Source organism: Salvia miltiorrhiza, chromosome 4 (genome assembly GCF_028751815.1).
Source record: "Salvia miltiorrhiza cultivar Shanhuang (shh) chromosome 4, IMPLAD_Smil_shh, whole genome shotgun sequence".
NCBI classification, from domain to species: domain Eukaryota; kingdom Viridiplantae; phylum Streptophyta; class Magnoliopsida; order Lamiales; family Lamiaceae; genus Salvia; species Salvia miltiorrhiza.
Window position 1 is genome coordinate 19,622,842 of NC_080390.1, and position 18,538 is coordinate 19,641,379.

General features: G+C 37.5%; 1 long non-coding RNA gene across 1 annotated transcript; it reads right to left on the reverse strand.

Moving 5' to 3' along the window:
- Positions 1–784: 784 nt before the first annotated feature.
- LOC131023710 (uncharacterized) lies at positions 785–2,701 on the reverse strand. Its single transcript, XR_009101500.1, has 5 exons — positions 2,406–2,701; positions 1,878–2,094; positions 1,388–1,498; positions 1,159–1,246; positions 785–988 (listed from the first exon to the last, which is right to left on the reverse strand). It is a non-coding gene; the product is annotated as an uncharacterized LOC131023710 (long non-coding RNA).
- Positions 2,702–18,538: the final 15,837 nt, after the last annotated feature.

An 18,538-nucleotide genomic window follows, 5' to 3' on the forward strand; every position in this document is an offset into this window, starting at 1 on the left:
ATCAACTTTCTAGTTTAGGTGTTGGTGATTCAGTGCATTACCAGTTATCTATGTGTGAAAACTGCCGTAATGTATAATGGTGTAATGTATGTGAAGTTCATACATAACGGAGATTTAAGCGTTATCTATTCTATTATACATAACGATTTTTCATAAATATATAACGCTTGATAATCCATTATCTAAATAATTATACATAACGGTTCCAACCCGTCAAGAAAGTTAAACTTCACCGTTATGTATACACATATACATAACGGTTGTTTATACATAAGTAACGTTTTATATCCGTTATCTATACTATTATACATGACGGTTTTAACCGTTATCTTTATCATAATACATAACAGTTCTTTACCGTTATGTATGCCAACTATAGCTTTTAGCATATTTTTAATATTTTTCTCAATTTTTCTGTTATTTATCTAAAAAAATGAATAAATGAACTTAAAACAACAAAATGATAAAACCATCAATAACATATATTATATATATCACAAAACATTCATACATAATATTTTGAGCCCAACTAAAAAAAAAAAAAACTAGGGCTTCCGTTGCCTTCTAAAACCTGCACCTCTATAAGCTCTATAATCTTGTATCTTATCCTTCAACTATATACTGTTGAGCTGCTCGCGACCGCAGAGTGAAGAGTACCTCCTGAAGTTGAGTTCAGTTGGGGTTGAGAAATATACAGCTGCACAGAAATAAACAAAAAAATGAGACAGGATAAAATTAAGCAATTCTTGCAAGTCTCGAGACTACATATTCTTCAATACATGAGGAAGCAAGTTTTTCTTGGCATCAAGACATCTGCTACAGAGAAATTGTTATTCTCTAGTAGAAACTATTTGGATTTGCTCCTCATTGAGTGCTTAATATTAATGTACCTCTCTAACAATTCTTCTACCTCCTTTAATCTCCTTGTTGCTTCAAGAGTTAATGCAAGCCGTTCAGCTACAACAATGATATCCAAAGATTTCCAACCCTGTGGCATAATATACTTTAACCATTATTTAAAAAATAAGTTCATATTCCCAGTTAAAACAACAAAGTAATTGGAAGAGATAGATAATAAGTACAAAATTTCACCAAGCTACAATGAAGTTGAAAGATCTTGTAGAATAGATAATAATAAAATAACAGAATATGATAAACCTTTCATAATTCCATCATATGAAGAATCTTTCTCAATATATTCTCAGCTTCAGCAAATCTGTTGGACTTGTTGTATATCTACAATCACCTGTAAAAGATATACAACTGGATTATGGTCCACTTCTCTTGAAACAAATAATATGAATTTCAGGTGATTTCATGATCGAATAAAGATACTATCATATTATGGTAAAACATAGCCATGCTATAATTCAGTAGAGCATATTACCTTCCCACAATTCTCATAATGGTAAACATATTGTATCTTCTCCAGTATGCTTAAAAGAGCCAAACCCAAGATCACAATCCCGCAGGCAACTCCATAGAGTCAATATGCTGTCTAACTAGGTCAAAACAAGAAACATATTGATATTGAAGTAATGAGACCAACCTGGGGGATAAAGTGGCAATTAAGATAAATGTATACATTGAAATACTTCAGGATTAAACTAACAACGCTGGGCTCTATATGGCAAACCTAATATTACATGTTGAGCCATCATATTAAACAATAATTCTACTTAAATCAAGAAATGTGGGGTCCAAATGTATCCAAAATAAGTGTAACTACTGAGCAATGATGAACATCTCCAAGAGAAAGCATAATGATAGAGGAGAAACCCATCCACCATCGTCCTTAACTATCTTTAATTTCCCAGATATGTAACAACATTCACCACAAGAAACTAATTAAAACAAATTAATTAAATAAAACCAACCTTCATATTTCAAGCTCTTGTTCCAAATTTCTCTATCAAAATTCCCAAAGAATCAATGATTCCAGCAGGTGCAGATGCAGGTTTATTAATGTCAGCAGGTGCTTCACTTCAATAGTTCATAAAATTAGGGCTTGGAATTGGAAGAATTGAGAGAGAAACAAAATTGAGTTCCTAACCATCTCATTTTGGGCTTTCCACCGCCAATCTGATTCTACAACTTAAACAATGACAAAAAATTTAATTAAAAAACAATGACAGAAACAACAACATTTAACGATAAAAAATAGTACTAAAAATTAAAAATAAAATTAGTGAAAACCAAATCCGAAATTAACGAGAATGAGGGGATGGCGGAGCAAGATAGAGGGAGAGAGGGGAGAGCACGAGCGGCGATGACCATCGGCGCTGCATGCGCCGCCGCGGCTCGCAGCGGCCGCGGAGAACAGGAGAGATGGAGATCGAGAGGGAGAGCAGAGAAAGGGAGAGAGAAATAGATATTGAGAGAGAGAGAGAGAAAAAAGGTGTTACCTGAGGCAGGGAGCAACTGTGCAAGGCGTCGACAGTGGCGGGACTCACCGGAGGGGCGAAATTCAGAGATGAAAGGGAGGCTGAAAACCCTAGAAATTGGGGATTTTGTTCTTGGGGAAGAAATAGGGCACAAAAGGGAAGGAGAGGAGGAGAGGAGGAGGAAGAAGAACAAGTGCTGACCTCGTCGCGCCAGAGGGAGGCGGCGATTCATGGCGGCTGGGAACCGGAATCAAGATAGAGTGGCGAGAGAGAGGGATACTTCCTAAAATTTTAGAGAAGAAACTTTAGAGAATGAGACTGTGGGTTGGCTAGATTGTATTAGGAAATTAGGATTTTAATTTTTTATAATATTATTAAAGTTAAAAATAATTATAAAAAACAATACATAACAGTCTTGAGGCGCTCATATATAACGGTTAAAACAACCGTTATAAAAAGATGCTCATAGATAACGGTTGCCTTAACGGTTTTGTAATACCGTCATGTATGAAACTAATAGATAACGCATAAACATAACGGATTAACTTAAACCGTTATCTATTTCCATGGACAACAGTACATAGATAACGGTTTTTTGTGAAAACCGTTATCTTTTCCAAAAATGCGCTCATACATAACGGTTTTTTAAAAAAACCGTTATGTATGAAGCGTTATGTATGTGCATTTTTGTAGTAGATCAGGATAGTCTTGATGACTTGGATGATGATTTACCGCAGGATGTTCCCACTGTTGTTAGAAGTCGACATATAGTTCCACCTTTGCCATCTTCTCCTTTTGTTAATGATGGTTTGGATGATCAGAGCATTAGTGTTGATACTAGTAGTAGGCGGCAATGGATTATTCTAGGTGCAACGTATCAAACTTCGTTGCCTGTCGATGGAGCTATTGATGTTGAGTTGTATTCTCGAGATTCTTTAGCTGTTGGATCTACCTATATGGACAAAGATAGTATGATTACTGCATTGGGTCTGTACCACTTGAAGTATCGAGTTGAATTTGTTGTTAGTAGGTCACCCACCAGCAGATTTAATGCTAATTGCAAGTATCCAGAGGAGTGCTAATTTTTTATGCGTGCGACTGCTTCAGGTACAGTTTGGAGGGTGATCAAGTGGATTGCACCACACACTTGTCATATGGATTTTCGCCACCATGGTCCACGTACGGTTTCTTCAAAGATTATTGGTGCTTTTTTTGCACCAACATTGATGCACAATGGTGCAGTTTTGAAGCCTAAGGAGATGGCAGCTCAGTTGCAACGAGAGTATGGATTTCATGGTGACTATTCAGTTGCTTATGCTAGGAGGAATCACGCCATCAAGCTTATTTATGGCGATCCTGATAAGTCTTTTCAGTTGATCCCCTCTTATCTTCATATGGTGCAGCATTGCAACCCGGACTCGATTATTAATTTGAAGACTAATGGAGATGATGTCTTTAATTATTGTTTTATGGCTCTTGGTGCTTGTATTCGTGGTTTTTTATCATCTGGACTTCCTGGTGTTGTTATTGATGCTACCCATTTGAAAGGAAAGTATAAGGGTGTGATATTTGTTGTTGTGACGAAGGATGGAAATGAACATATTTTCCCATTAGCTGTTGGATTGGGTGATAAGGAGAATGACAGTTCATGGTTATGGTTTCTTACACGGTTGAAACGTGCTTTTGGTGTTTTAGAGAACATGTTATTTGTTTCAGATCAGCATATCAGCATAAAGAATGCTGTTGAAGCTGTGTTTCCTGACGTTCCTCATGGTCTTTGCACGTATCATTTGCAGAAGAACCTTGCAAGATATGGTGCAAATGTTGTAGCTATGTTTCAAAGAGCTGCAAATAGCTACAGGAGGGAGCAATATGATTTGCATTCTGGGCAATTGGCCTTGGTTCGTGACAAAGGTGCATATAGGAAGTTGATGGATATTCAGCCTTCTAGATAGGCACGTAGTCATTGTAGAGTTCGTAGATATAACTTCATGACGTCTAATTGTGCCGAGGTATTCAATGGTAGGCTTCGATGGGGTAGGAGATTGCCCGTATGCACCTTGCTAGAGTTTGTGAGAACATTGATATGTCATTGGTTTGCAGAAATGCATAGCAAGGCGTTGGCAAGAACTCATCCACTTACAGAGTGGGCTGCATTGAAACTAGACATCTCAGTTGAGGAAGGTCGGAGAATGGAGGTTAATGCAATTAATGCATTCAAATTCACAGTTTCTTCTAGTGATCGAAACTATGTTGTTGATCTTCGTGCTAGGAGTTCTTGTCATGAGTTTGATCTTGACTTGATCCCTTGCCCTCATGCTACTGCTACTATATTGTAAGTTTTTATATGTTTGTATTTGTTTTGGATGTTTTTGCTTTCTTTGTATTGTACATATTTTATTAAATTTGAATAAGTTGTGATTTTGTAGCAAGTCAAAGCAATCTTGCATTGCTTTTGTGTCTAGCTACTATACAATGCAGACGTTACGTGAAATATAATAATTGAATTGAAAATTAATTAATTGAAGTTAGATGACATGAAATATAATTCCAAATGATTTTCTTGATATTTTGTTCAATATATATAATTACATAGTATTTAATATTTTATCTCAAAGAAAATTGTGCTAAAAAAAATACAATTAAGATAAAAACATAATAAATTGGAACATAATTGTCAACAAGTAACAAAAAAATTATTATTCTTCTTGACAACTTTATTTTTTAAAGTAATGCATTAATAGTTATTTTAGAATATTAATTATTTTAAAAATAAATTATTCATTATTCTATTTTTATATAAAGTAAAATAACAAATTTGTTATGATTATAATATGGTAGTATTTTTAAAATATGTGACATTCATAACTCCTTTCAAATTCAAAATTATAAATTAATAATTAAATAGATGAGGGGTAAAGTACACGAGGTTGAGGCTTAGCCCTGGACGAGAGTAGGGCAGAAATAGCAGGAAGAGCACTCGTTGGGACGCAGACCACTCAAGGGAGTTCTCTGGCTAGTCAACAAAGGTTTTACAAGGAAAAGGGTCAGAGCTGGAAGGATTCAATAAAGTTAAGGCATCGCATATCCAGAGCTGAATATAAACAGAGTAGAATTAGCCCAATCAACACTCATCAAACCATTCGCACCTCGTGCAAGGATCTACACTTGATCATAAACATCTCTGACTAAGAAGCGGACAGAGCTGAAGAGAAGGCGAGACTTAATTGCTGCCGTCCCACAGAGCAGACGAAAGATCGCCGACAATATCCTGACACACCAAAAAATAGTTGTATGGAATCATTCTCCTAACTACCCTAGGGCATGTACGATAATGTAAATGGACCCTTTTACCCCTTGTACACCTTATAAATAGGGTTGTTCTTCATTATAAAAGGGGGACACAAACATGAAATACAACCACCAGCTTCTTTTCTCTCGTCTTCTCTAAATCTAATCTTACCCATCACACTACAGGTAAAATATCCAATCTAAAATAATCCCATCTTTAAAGAACTTATCACAAATCAAGTAATATTTACAATGAATAAGAAAATATAAAATTTAAAAGTTGTTTCATTCAAATAATATGGTGAAAATTTAGACTACAATAACAAATTCACTTTAAGTTCAATTTATATCATACATCAAATTAAATCTCTTTTCATAATTTCATTTAATAGACATATTGCATATTTTATTTAGAACTCAATTACACACCAAGAAGAAAATGGTCTATGCAAATAAAAAGTTGAAGAAAAATGATAAGTTAACATGTCTTAATTTTTAGTTTGATGAGTGAATTAATTTTTTTAAAATAAACATGAATTTAGTTTGAGCATTAGATAGTTGGAATTTTTGTGTTACGTGTGTGATGATTTAAAATTGTTATGTATTTGTGTATATATTAGATAATTTTAATTATAATTGTAAAGAGTGAATTTTTAAAATGGCCACTTTCATATTGTAAAATTAAAAATTATCCACTAAGATAAAAATATTAAAAAATGGCCAGTGTTACCAAAATACCCTTCACATTAAATATTAAAAAAAATGTCCACTTCATTTTACCCAATAAACATCACCCCTTTAAAAAATCCCGCAATTCACAACCAAAATTTTTTGGTTGTGAATAATCAAAATTTAATTCACAACTAGATTTTTTTGGTTGTGAATTAGAATTCACAACCTAAATGTAATTCACAATAAGAATTTTTTTGTTGTGAATTCAAAACCAGTCGAATTCAAAACTAAAATTTAATTCACAAATGTAAACCCTAAACCCTATCTAAATCCTAAACCCTAAACCCTAAACTCACTCTAAACCATAAACCCTAAACCCTGAACCTTAAACAGTAGAATTCACAATAAGAATTTTTTGATTGTGAATTCACAAGCCTAAGCCCACTCTAAACCTTAAACCCTAAATCCACTCTAAACCCTAAACCCTAAAACATAAACCCTAAGCCGTAAACCCACTCTAAACCCTAAACCCTAAAACCTAAACCCTAAATCCTAAATCCACTCTAAACCCTAAACCCTAAATCCTGCACAGTCGAATTCACAACAAGTAACCCTAAACCCTACACAGTCGAATTCACAACGAATTTTTTGGTTGTGCATTTACAACCAAAATTTAATTCACAGCCATAATTTTTTTGGTTATGAATTCACAAACAGTCGAATTCACAACCAAAATTTAATTTACAACAAGAATTTTTTGGTTGTGAATTCACAACCAGTCGAATTCACAACTAAAATTTAGGAGGGTGTATTCGTTGTGGATTTCCACAGACTTTAAAAAGTCCATGGAATTTAAATTCCATGGAATTCACATAGATTCCAGACGACTTTCAAAGAATTCGTGGTTGGATTTCACCCGATTTTCACTGATTTTCGAAGACTTTACGGGATAATTTTGGAATTGAATTCCATGAAATCAGCGCCCGCGGAGAACCAACGCCCGCTAGAAAAGACCCAGCGAGCGCTGGGCATATCTGCTATATATGAATTTAATATGAAGAAATCATGGTGAAGATTTTCTCCCATGGCAGATTGTGGAAAAGATGATCCTGATCTCAAGGAAGAGATGGAGAAGCATTATGTGGACTTATTATCTGAAGAGCTGAGATTGCACGACGCCGTAGGTAAAGAACACTCCCAACACATGAACATCACTTTGAGGGAAGCGAGAAGGTTGGCTTCTGAATATCGCAAGGAAGCTGAGAAATGCAACGTCGCCACAGAAACCTGCGAGGGAGCCCGGGAACGAGCTGCGTTGCTGCTTACTCAGGAGAAGAAGATAACAACGTTGTGGGAACGAAGAGCTAAACTTCTTGGTTTGGAGTAACTGTAACCAGAAAATTTGTAGTAATAATTCTCTGTAATGAAAATTTTAGGTACCATACAATTTTAATTTTGCAGAAATCTCTTAACAAAAAAAAATTCTGAACGCATTTGGCCAATGCTGAAACTTTTATTCATAAATTCTAAACTCAAGAAAATCGAAGTTTCTCAATGCTCAATGTAACTGGAGATTTACAAGTGGAAAACTAGCAGGACTACAATCAAGCTAAAAGGGATCAGAGAAATCATAAATGAGACAATTTTAAATATAGATACAGTCTTGAAGAGAGCTCCTATTTCGCGCAGGCGTTTCATGAAGAGTCGCGTGCTACATCTTCGTTACATACCTGCTCCAAACGAGAAATCATCAAACGCAAACTCACCATTTGCCGCTGGGAACCCAGCGCCCGCTCACACCCAGCGATCGCTGGCTTCTTGGCCGTGGGCGCTGGAACTCAGCGCTCGCTCAAAACTCCATGGATTTCAATTCTCGTGGTTCTTGGCCGGATTTCGTCGTGTGTATTTTTTGGATGAAATCCATGAAAGTCATTCCGGATTTGAAGTCAATGGAATAACGAATACACCTAGATTTGTATGGATTTTAAAAAGTCTGAAACGAATATACCCAGATTTATATGGACTTTTAAAAGTGTTGAACGAATACACCCAGATTTCTGCAGACTTTTAAAAGTCTTGAACGAATACACCCGGACTTTTAAAATCCATAGAAATCCATCAAATTCCACAACGAATACACCCCCCTTAATTCACAACCACAATTTATTTTGGTTGTGAATTCAAGTAGTTGTGAATTTGAGTTTTTAAAGTTTGAATTCACAACTAAAACCAGAATTTATTTTGATTGTGAATTCACAACCAAAATTTATTTTGGTTGTGAATTCAAATAGTTGTGAATTTGAGTTTTTAAAGTTTGAATTTACAACTAAAACTAGAATTTATTTTGATTGTGAATTCAAGTTTTAGTTGTGAATTAATAGATCTGGTTGTGAATTCAAGAATATATTAAGTTGAGAATTCATAGATGTGGTTGTGAATTCAAGAAAATTAAGAGTTGTGAATTCATAAATCTGATTGTGAATTCAAGAACATTAAATCTTGAGTTTTTATTAACAGCTATAAAAAAGCTACAAAAAAATGGCTATTCAAATCCAAATCTCAATCATATTCCATCCTAGAAAAAGAAAACAATTACATACAAATCTAAGTCTTATATTTATGTCCAAGCATTACAAAAATAATAAATAAATAAACAACTACTAAGAAACCCTAAATCAGACATAAAAGAGTAAAATAAACCAAGCTTGGAAATAGGCTACGGAGAAGCAGATCTAATATCTTGCTTGCATAAACAAAACTCTAAAAATGATCGATTGCAAGAAAATTTGCTTGGCTCGACGAAAACTAGTTGAATCGAAGTGGCATGTTCCTACCAATTTGGGGGTGGCATTCGCGCGCGCTATGGCGTCCAATTCTTCGAGGATCCGAGAGATGGCTTTGAAGAGGTTGATGCCGTGAGTCTTTACAGAGTCGAGGTTGAGTTGCTGCTGATGCACCGAGTTCAGCCGCTCCACAGCCTTCGTTGGCGGCAGTTGTTCCTGGTCTTGGCCTGCTGCCATTAATATTTGATCGGAGCTCTACCCAGAGGATGGTGACAACAACTCGCCGTAATAAGCGGCGGCGATGGCGAAGGAAGATCTACGACGAAGAAAAAGGAAATCGACGGCGGAGAGAAAGCAGATCGGTCAGAGGAAACCGTGAGAGAGAGAGAGAGAGAGAGGAGAAGGGGAACCGTGAGAGAAAGAGAGGCTATTTTTAAAAATTTTATTGTCAAGGGTAGTTTTGACTTTTTGCTCAAAAATTGGCCATTTTTTAATATTTTTATTTCATAGGCTAAATTTTAATTTTACAATATGAAAGTGGACACTTCTATATATTGACTCAAAAATAAATCTACTTTACACATTCTTCTGTTTATATATATATATTAATATGCGTGGATGATCATGAATTATGAATCTAAATATAATAATATTAACATTCAAATTTTAATATTTATGCATTTAAAATAATAATAAATAACATAACACAAAACATATGTGGGTACAATATTACTATTTTAAAGAACGTTTACAACATCGTTTTATAATATGGTTGTTTTATAATTTCCTTCATAATATAAACTATTAATATATAATTTGATGTATTTTCATAGTGTTGTTATCACTACTACAAAAATACACATACATAACACTTCATACATAACGGTTTTTTTCAAAAACCGTTATGTATGAGTGCATTTTTTATAAAAGACAACGGTTTTACAGAAATCCGTTATCTATGTAGTGTTATCCATAAGCATAGATAACAGTAAGTAATCCGTTATGTATGAGCGTTATCTATTAGTTGCATACATAACGGTATTATCGAACCGTTAAGCCAACCGTTATCTATGAGCGTTTTTTGATAACGGTTGTTTTAACCGTTATCTATGAGCGTGTCAAGATTGTTATGTATTACTGATGCAGACCAAGGTTCGTTGGTGCAGGATCCGGTGCATGTTCCCGTTGGTCCGGTACATGTAAGCATGCAAAGTCTAGGGTGAGTTCCCATGGATTGTACACACCTTTACCTATCCCTACAACACCTTGGATTGATATCTCTATGAATTTCGTGTTAGGTCTGCCTAGGACTAAGCGTGGTAGAGATTCCATTTTTGTTGTGGTTGATCGTTTCTCTAAGATGGCACATTTCATTCCATGTCATAAATCTGATGATGCATCTCATATAGCTGATTTATTTTTTCGAGAGGTTGTTAGATTGCATGGCATGCCTAGGACTATTGTTTCTGATCGGGATGCGATCTTGAGCTACTTTTGGAAGACTTTGTGGTGTAAGTTAGGTACGAAACTTTTATTTTCTACTACTTGTCATCTACAAACTGATGGTCAGACCGAAGTAGTGAATAAGACTTTGTCTACTTTGCTTCGAGCTATTATCAAAAAGAACATTAAGTCTTGGGAAGAGTGTTTGCCTTATGTTGAGTTTGCATATAATCGTTCTGTTCATTCTGCTACTAAGTATTTGCCTTTTGAGCTTGTGTATGGATTTAACCCTTTGACCCCGTTGGATTTATCTCCTTTACCCGAGCGTAAGCATACTAACCTTGATGGGAAGCCGAGGGCTGAGTTTGTGAAGCAGATTCATGAGAAGGCCAGAATTAACATTGAGCGCCGCACAAAACAGTACGCGGAGCAAGCTAACAAAGGACGTCGCAAGGTGGTGTTCGAGCACGGTGATTGGGTATGGCTGCACATGCGCAAGGAAAGTTTTGCATTGCAGCGGCGATCATAGTTACTTCCTAGAGGCGACGGGCCATTTCAAGTTTTGGAGCGCATCAATGACAATGCCTACAAGTTGGACTTACCAGGTGAGTATAATGTGAGTGCTTCTTTTAATGTGACTGATTTGAGTCCTTTTGATGTAGGCGATGCTTTGGATTTGAGAACAAATCCTCTTCAAGAGGAGGGGAATGATGCAGACCAAGGTTTGTTGGTGCAGGATCCAGTGCATGTTCTCGTTGGTCCGGTTACAAGAGCTAGAGCCAAGAAGTTCAAGGAGAGCTTAATGATCTTGGTTGAAGAAATCTTGAAACAAGAGTTGAGGAAGCCAATCAGAGTTTGTGGCCAATCGGAGTTTGTGGAGTTGGCGAAGTGAGCCCAGGCGTGATTAATCTTATTACGTGCGGATCTGACAATCCCGCGCCAGAACAGAGCCAAGCTCGCCAGAGCTAAATGCGTTGTGCCAGAGTAGGTCTTCAGAGCAGAGCAGAGTGCCAGAGCAGAATATACTTTCAGAGCTGAAGTCAAGACGCCAGAGTATATCTTCAGAGCATAACAGATTGCCAGAGCAGAGCATACTTTCAGAGCTGAAGTCCAGAGCAGAGTAGGCTATGTTTCCAGAGCTGGCGTTCTCGCCACAGTTGTCAAAAACTTGCCGAACAAGTTTACTTTTCGTTTCCTTATTTTTAAGTTGTTTCCTTAATTAGATTAGGTTTAGTATTGCCTATATATAAGGCTGCTGCTTAACCTATCTTTAATGAAATTGTGAGTTTTATTCTCTCTTGAGAGCTTCGAATTCTTCTTGATTTTGCCAAGACGAATTCAATTTATCGACGTAACGGTGAGTTCAACCAACCCTCATCGGGTGTCATTCAGCGTCTCCGAGTTGCTGCGTCAATTTCACATTGGGGTTTAGGGATTCGTCGCCTAGATCATTCCGTGGGTTAGATTCAGAGATTTTGGGATTTTTTTTCACCCTATCCAGTTCGTTGTTCTTAAGTCTTCCGCGCGTGTTGAACGATCTATCAACAAGGATCGTATCATTTGGCACACGTTTCATATCCAGGTTTCGTGTTCTTTCTTCGTGTCAGGGTAGACGTTTTCTAGGGTTTCTTATTTTTCATATATCTTCATGTGAGAATTTTCGCCCATGCATGCCTTACATATATATTACATGCCCTTTCACACCCATAATCAGTTGTCAACTTAAACTCGTCGTCAATTCTCCATATTCCATAATTCCATCCGTTCTTGAGTTCTTCAGAATCTATGTTTCGTAAAAGTTAAAAAAAAAAGACAGAGTATAGATATTTCAAAAATTTACCTTCTACAAATTTTGTTCCTTTTGTTTCCTTGGGTGTGTAGTGCCTTTTGATGGCAGTTCTGTGTGCACTTTTTTGAAATCTTTTGTGTGCAATCTTATTTTCTGGATTCTTGGGGTAGTAGAAAGCGTTTGAGCTTGTTCTGCAAAGCACTGTTTGGGTTTCCAGTCTGCGTTTCTTGAGTTTTTCATCTTTGTTGGGTTCTATATAGTCAGTGTGTTGGTGTGGTACCTTGTGGGGCATTTTATTGAGTGTTCGCGTTGAGTCCACTTGGTGGTTTCGTTTGTTATTGTTGGTGATTGAATTCAAGTGGTAGATTGAGGGAGTTTGATTTTCTTGAGAGAGAACTTCTTTGTTGGGTTCTATTAATATATAATTTGATGTATTTTCATAGTGTTGTTATATATTTTGCCTTGTTAATAAGTTTTACATATTAATTAAATATAAGTGCATGATATAATAATCAAAATACCAGAAAAAAAAAAAGAAGACAAAATAAGAAGAAAAAAAGTTATAAGAAAGTTTTAGAAAAAAGTAGATATATATATATATATAAAAAGACATAGTATAATTAATTGAATTTATATCATTATATTTTATTTATGTATTTATTTACTTATTTATTTTAGATTCAATATATACTATATTAATAAATTTTCATGAACTTTAATTTACAATACATATATTACACTTAAAAAATGTGTTGATTCAAAGTGATGAACAGAACTTCGTCTGTGTACTAAACTAAAGCTTAAGGCAACACTTTAAAAAACATATCTAATGGCTAATAATAAATCTACAAATATATTAACAAACATTTGTTTGAAAAGTGTCCTACGAAGCCTCAATAAACCTATTTAATTTAGGGTTAATAGCCGAAAAATACACGAAGTTTCATCAAATTTGCAGTTTGCACATGACCTTTAAAATTAGCTCCATAATACACGAACTATTGATTTAATTGCAATTTGCACATGCGTTGACCATAACCTAAATTCTAGTTGATGTGGCTCCCGGAATCTGCAGACGTGGACGCACCGGCGTTCAAGTAATACGACGTCGTTTTGTAGTTATATTCTAACACACAAAACGACGTCGTTTTGAGTAAGTATAATTAAAAAGAGAGAGAGAGAGTAGCGCAACCGCCTCCCTCGAAACTCACTCCTCTACTCTCCGGTGACAGCAGCGATAGGCCCCTGCCTCGACGCCTCTTCCTTCTTCCCTCTTTCTGTCGCAGCCCACCGCCTAGCCATTGATAGCGTAGACCGGGTATCGATACGACTAAATGAAAGAAGGATCGAAGGCTGGAAAACTAAACTCGTTTGTGCGGAAACGTAAACAACTCATAACAACTTCAACATTCTTCTAGGTTATAATCATCGGCATTTCTATAAAAGTCAAACATCGGAGTTTGAGTTACACAAACAAAAGGTCGTAATTCAAATATGTACAGGGATTCTAGTATATACAGAGTTACACAACAAAATGTGATCGAACTATATGTATGGAGACATATAGCCGAGAGTCTATTTCTTAAATAAGCCAAGAACAGCTTCAAAAACATCATGCTGCCATAGAGGCGGAAAGGCATCAAAAGGTGATCACTCGAAACAACGATTCCCCGCCAACACCATGCCATCCTCCGACCATGCTTAACCTGCACATTTAGAAATATATGCAGGGCGTGAGTACATAATACTCAGTGGGCAGGCGCCGAAAGACAAGAAAAGTGCTCTTAGAGCTATATGTTTGATGCTTGCCATAATCATCAGCAATACACAGAAAATTTAATTGTCGTCAAAGAAGCTATGTATGCAGTTTTCATAATCAAACATCATAAAGAAGTGTCTGCAGACAAAAATAATCAACATGCATGTACCGCATCTACAAATTATCATCATCAAGGTACTGAGAAGTAGGCCTCCTTCTCAAGCACCGTGACCGGCCGACCCGAAGACGGCTCTCAGTCACCTCTGTGTACACAACCCCGCTTGTGGCAGGATCCAAATTCGTCTCATCAGTATAGGGTAACACACAAGTTCATCATTAGAAATATTGGCAAGTCAAACAGTTCATAAACATCATTTTAATTCATCATTTGATAAGCTCATAACATCAATAAATCATTTTGGAAAACTCGGTAATTTCATACTCATCATATTCTCAACATACTGCCCACCTGTAGTAACTTGGCGTGTTGCAGGTGGTACCTCAGAGAGATCTTTACTTGCGTCCTCGACTGGTCTCTGTAGTTGCGAGGAATTTGTTAGAAGCTTTCTCACAAAAAGCTTAACCTCAATCCTATAAAACACTCCTCATATCTATTCTCCAGCTTATCTCCGTCTAATCACTCGACTCTATGATAAACAAAATCTAATCTTATTCACAAACATAACATGCAAGGTTAGATTAAAAGCAATTAAGCACATAAGCATACAACTCACTTAACAAAACATGTCATAAGTGAACAGACACAAGTTGACTCGGGGACCAGAGCAGAGGAATGCTCGGTGGCCAGAGTGGGAAAACTCAGTCGAGTGGAACGGAGTAGCTCGGCAGAACGTCAGAGAAATGCTCGCCAGGGCAGAGGAATCAACTTGCCCGGGCGGCGAAATCACGAATTCTCTGGTAGGGCAGCGGAGAAATGCCAGAGGAATGGCGAATTCTCTGTCGCCAGAGGAATCAAACGTCAGAGGAATCGATCGTCAGAGGAATCGATCGTCAGAGGAATCGAACTTCAGAGGAATCAAACTCCAGAGGAATCGATCGTCAGAGGAATCGATCGTCAGAGGAATCAAACTCCAGAGGAATCGATCGTCAGAGGAATCGATCGTCAGAGGAATCGATCGTCAGAGGAATCAAACTCCAGAGGAATCGATCGTCAGAGGAATCAAACTCCAGAGGAATCGAACTCCAGAGGAAACAAACTCTAGAGGAATCGAACTCCAGAGGAATCGAACTCTAGAGGAATCGAACTCCAAAATCATCACAAACACGTTAATCCTACACAGTTCTTACTCAATCATCAAAACATCATGGAAGATATCACTTTACAGATTTTTCCCAAAAACTTATCTCAACTAATTTTTGGAAAAACTCAAACCTCAAGACTCAGTTTTATAAAAACACGTTAATCACTTCAAAACATCATATATAACACATTTCTCAACTCCATTTTGAAAAGAAGATTTTTACAGGTCACGAACCCAAGTTTTCGAAAAAGAAGAAGAAAGGAGAAGGGGAAGTTTCTCATGCTTAAACATCTTATTACACACACATAACACCATATACTTCTCACAGCAAGTCTAGACTCATAGAATCAGAACACTTACTCAAAAAGTTTCAAGAAAAAGGGCGTCTTTATCGGTTTCTTCAGGCTATAACTCAGCAAATCTTCTTGAAACAGGCGTGGAAAGTGTTTAAGGCTAGATTTTGCGGAGTATTCTATCTCGGTTATGTCTGGTGAAGCTTCGAGCTTAGTCTCTAATGGAGGAGAGACGCTTCGGTTTTATCAATATTCTTATTCCATAAGATAAGTAGCATTTAATGCTCAATAGTAATTTGTCTCCCCCTTAGCAGCAAATCAAATCGGCTATTTCCACATGTGGGAAAAAGGATAAAATATTGGTGGTGAAAATAGAAGTGTGCGACGGGAATTAAACATTTGTGCTAATCTTCGAAAATTAAGCAGACTCAAACAATATAAATGCGCACATATCATATAAATCACATAACATCAAATAAATCATATAAAAACATATCAACTCTCGTCATTACTCTAATCGTCATTCTAGATTAATCCTCTCTATAGAAATTCTCAATCACTACCTCAACTCTATCTCTCGTACTTCGTCTTAACTCGAAGATAGATAACCTCTCCATCTTAGTTCTAACACCATTCTCGATCCTCTTAACATCTCTATTTCACTCATCATACCATCCATCAATAACTCCCTCTCGACTCTAGTATGTTAGTCCTTAACTCTCGATAGTATTTCGATACTATTGTAAGGTAACTAAATACGGGGCGTTACACTTTCCTCTCTCCATCAATTCCGGCCACCGCCGCTCGTATCTCGAGTGGTAGCGCCAATCTCCTCTTAATTTCACTCTTCTCTCTATTTCTAGAAATAGGACACAACATACACTACACGCATCTCCGCCATTGACCGTGCCGACTCACCGCCCTAAATTTCCTGGAGACCGCAGCGAAGCCACGCTGTGACTCTTCCTGACTCGACACAACAAGCAAAATCAAAGCTTTAGTCCAAGTTTCCCCTAGATCTATACACGAGCCCAACGAGGACCCCGACGAGTACCGAGGGCGAGCTCTTGCTGCCTCACCGAACCACGGCAACGGAGCGACGTCTGCGGCCTCGCCGGACCTCAGAAAATGTGGCAGCAGTGTTGAATCATTTGATAGAAGAAGAAATTTAGGGCTTTATGTTGTGGGCTGCTCGAGAAATTCAGAGAGGATAAGAAAAATTTGAAGAGGAAAGAGGGGCGGAGGGAGAGGGTATGGAACGGCGGCCAATCGCCGGTCCTCGCCGGCCCCTCGACAATGGCGGCGGTTCTCTTACAGACGGAGAATGAGATCACGAGAGAGAGAGAGAGAGAGAGAGTAGGGCTCTGTTTAGGAGAAGATTTCCACATGAGTTCGCAACAAGGGAAGAAATGGATCGGAGGTGAGAGGCGGCACCGGAGTTTAGGGCCGCGAAGGTGGATCTGTCACTGGATTTTGAGAAGCAACGGCCGTGAGATTTGGGAGAAGAGAGAGGGGCGGCTGCTTCAGTTGAGAAAGAGAGATTGAGAGGTTGTCGTGTCAACGCAGATGTGGAGGGTTTTTTATTTTTATGACACGCGTATTGCCACATCATTACATAATAGTCCACGTCGTTGCCGGTCAACTTTAATTATAGTCGGAGTTCTCGTCGTGTGCGAATTGCAATTAAATCAATAGTTCGTGTATTATGGAGCTAATTTTAAAGGTCATGTGCAAAATGCAAATTTGATGAAACTTCGTGTATTTTTCGGCCATTAACCCTTTAATTTATAGGTGTATGTGTCTTTAGTTTACAAAGGCACAATTTCTAAGAAGAATTCAAAAATCAAAAAGTAAAACTTTTCACACTCGGTGGTATCCAGAAAATCTCCCCTTCCCTTCTCGATTTACCACCGACCGACGGCCGGCGAAGGTCGCCACTTAGCATCGCCTGATGCCATTCCCGCTCCGGCGATCTCGAGCAGCGGTGCTTCTCTGATTTTTCTCCTGATTTTCTTTGATTTCATTTCCCTGATTTTCTCTCTCTACAATCTTTGGCGGCGCGTGAAGCGAGGAAGCGAGGGAAGAAGGAATCAAGGGAGATTCTAAGGCAGACGGGGGAGGTGGCGACTGTGGCGGAGATGGCGCACCTGATGGGGTTCGCAGTGGAGTATGGAGAAGGATCCTATATATGATGGGTAGAATCAGGAGAGAGAGAAAGAGAGAGAGAGAGAGAGAGAGAGAGAGAGATAAAGGAGAAGGGTGGCAGGGGGTTACTAATTAATTAGTTATTAAATTAATGTTAAAGTTAAATTAATTCTGGGCCGGTGGTATTGAGTTTCACAAAAACCGGTCTGGTTCGCCAAACAGGTTGAACCGCATAAAGTGGAAGGGAAACACGTGTCTAAATCATAAGGGTGAACCTCATTGAGTTGTGCCTAGCATATCCGTTACCCCATATTTATACATATTTTTCATTTTTGGTACGTCCTAAAATTTATGCAATTTCTATTTTTAGACATTATCCCATACATAATTTTAGAATTTTGTCCGTCTAATTTACACTATTTATCCATAATCTACTTAACAATATCCTCAATGTGAGATCCTTTATCCATTATCAATAATTCAAACAAATTTTGTTAAAATTCGTGCTATGGTCAATCATGCATATTTATAAGGAACGGAGGGAATATCTACTTCCCGTAAAGTACATGTCACTAACTAACTTTCTCTAGGGGTATATCGGGAATGGAAAATGTGAAGCTAAGGAAGGAAATGTAGTTTGAATATCTACTCCCCGTAAAACACGTATCACTAACTAACTAACTTTGGGGTTTTCAACTTTCTTTTATCGTTAGGGTG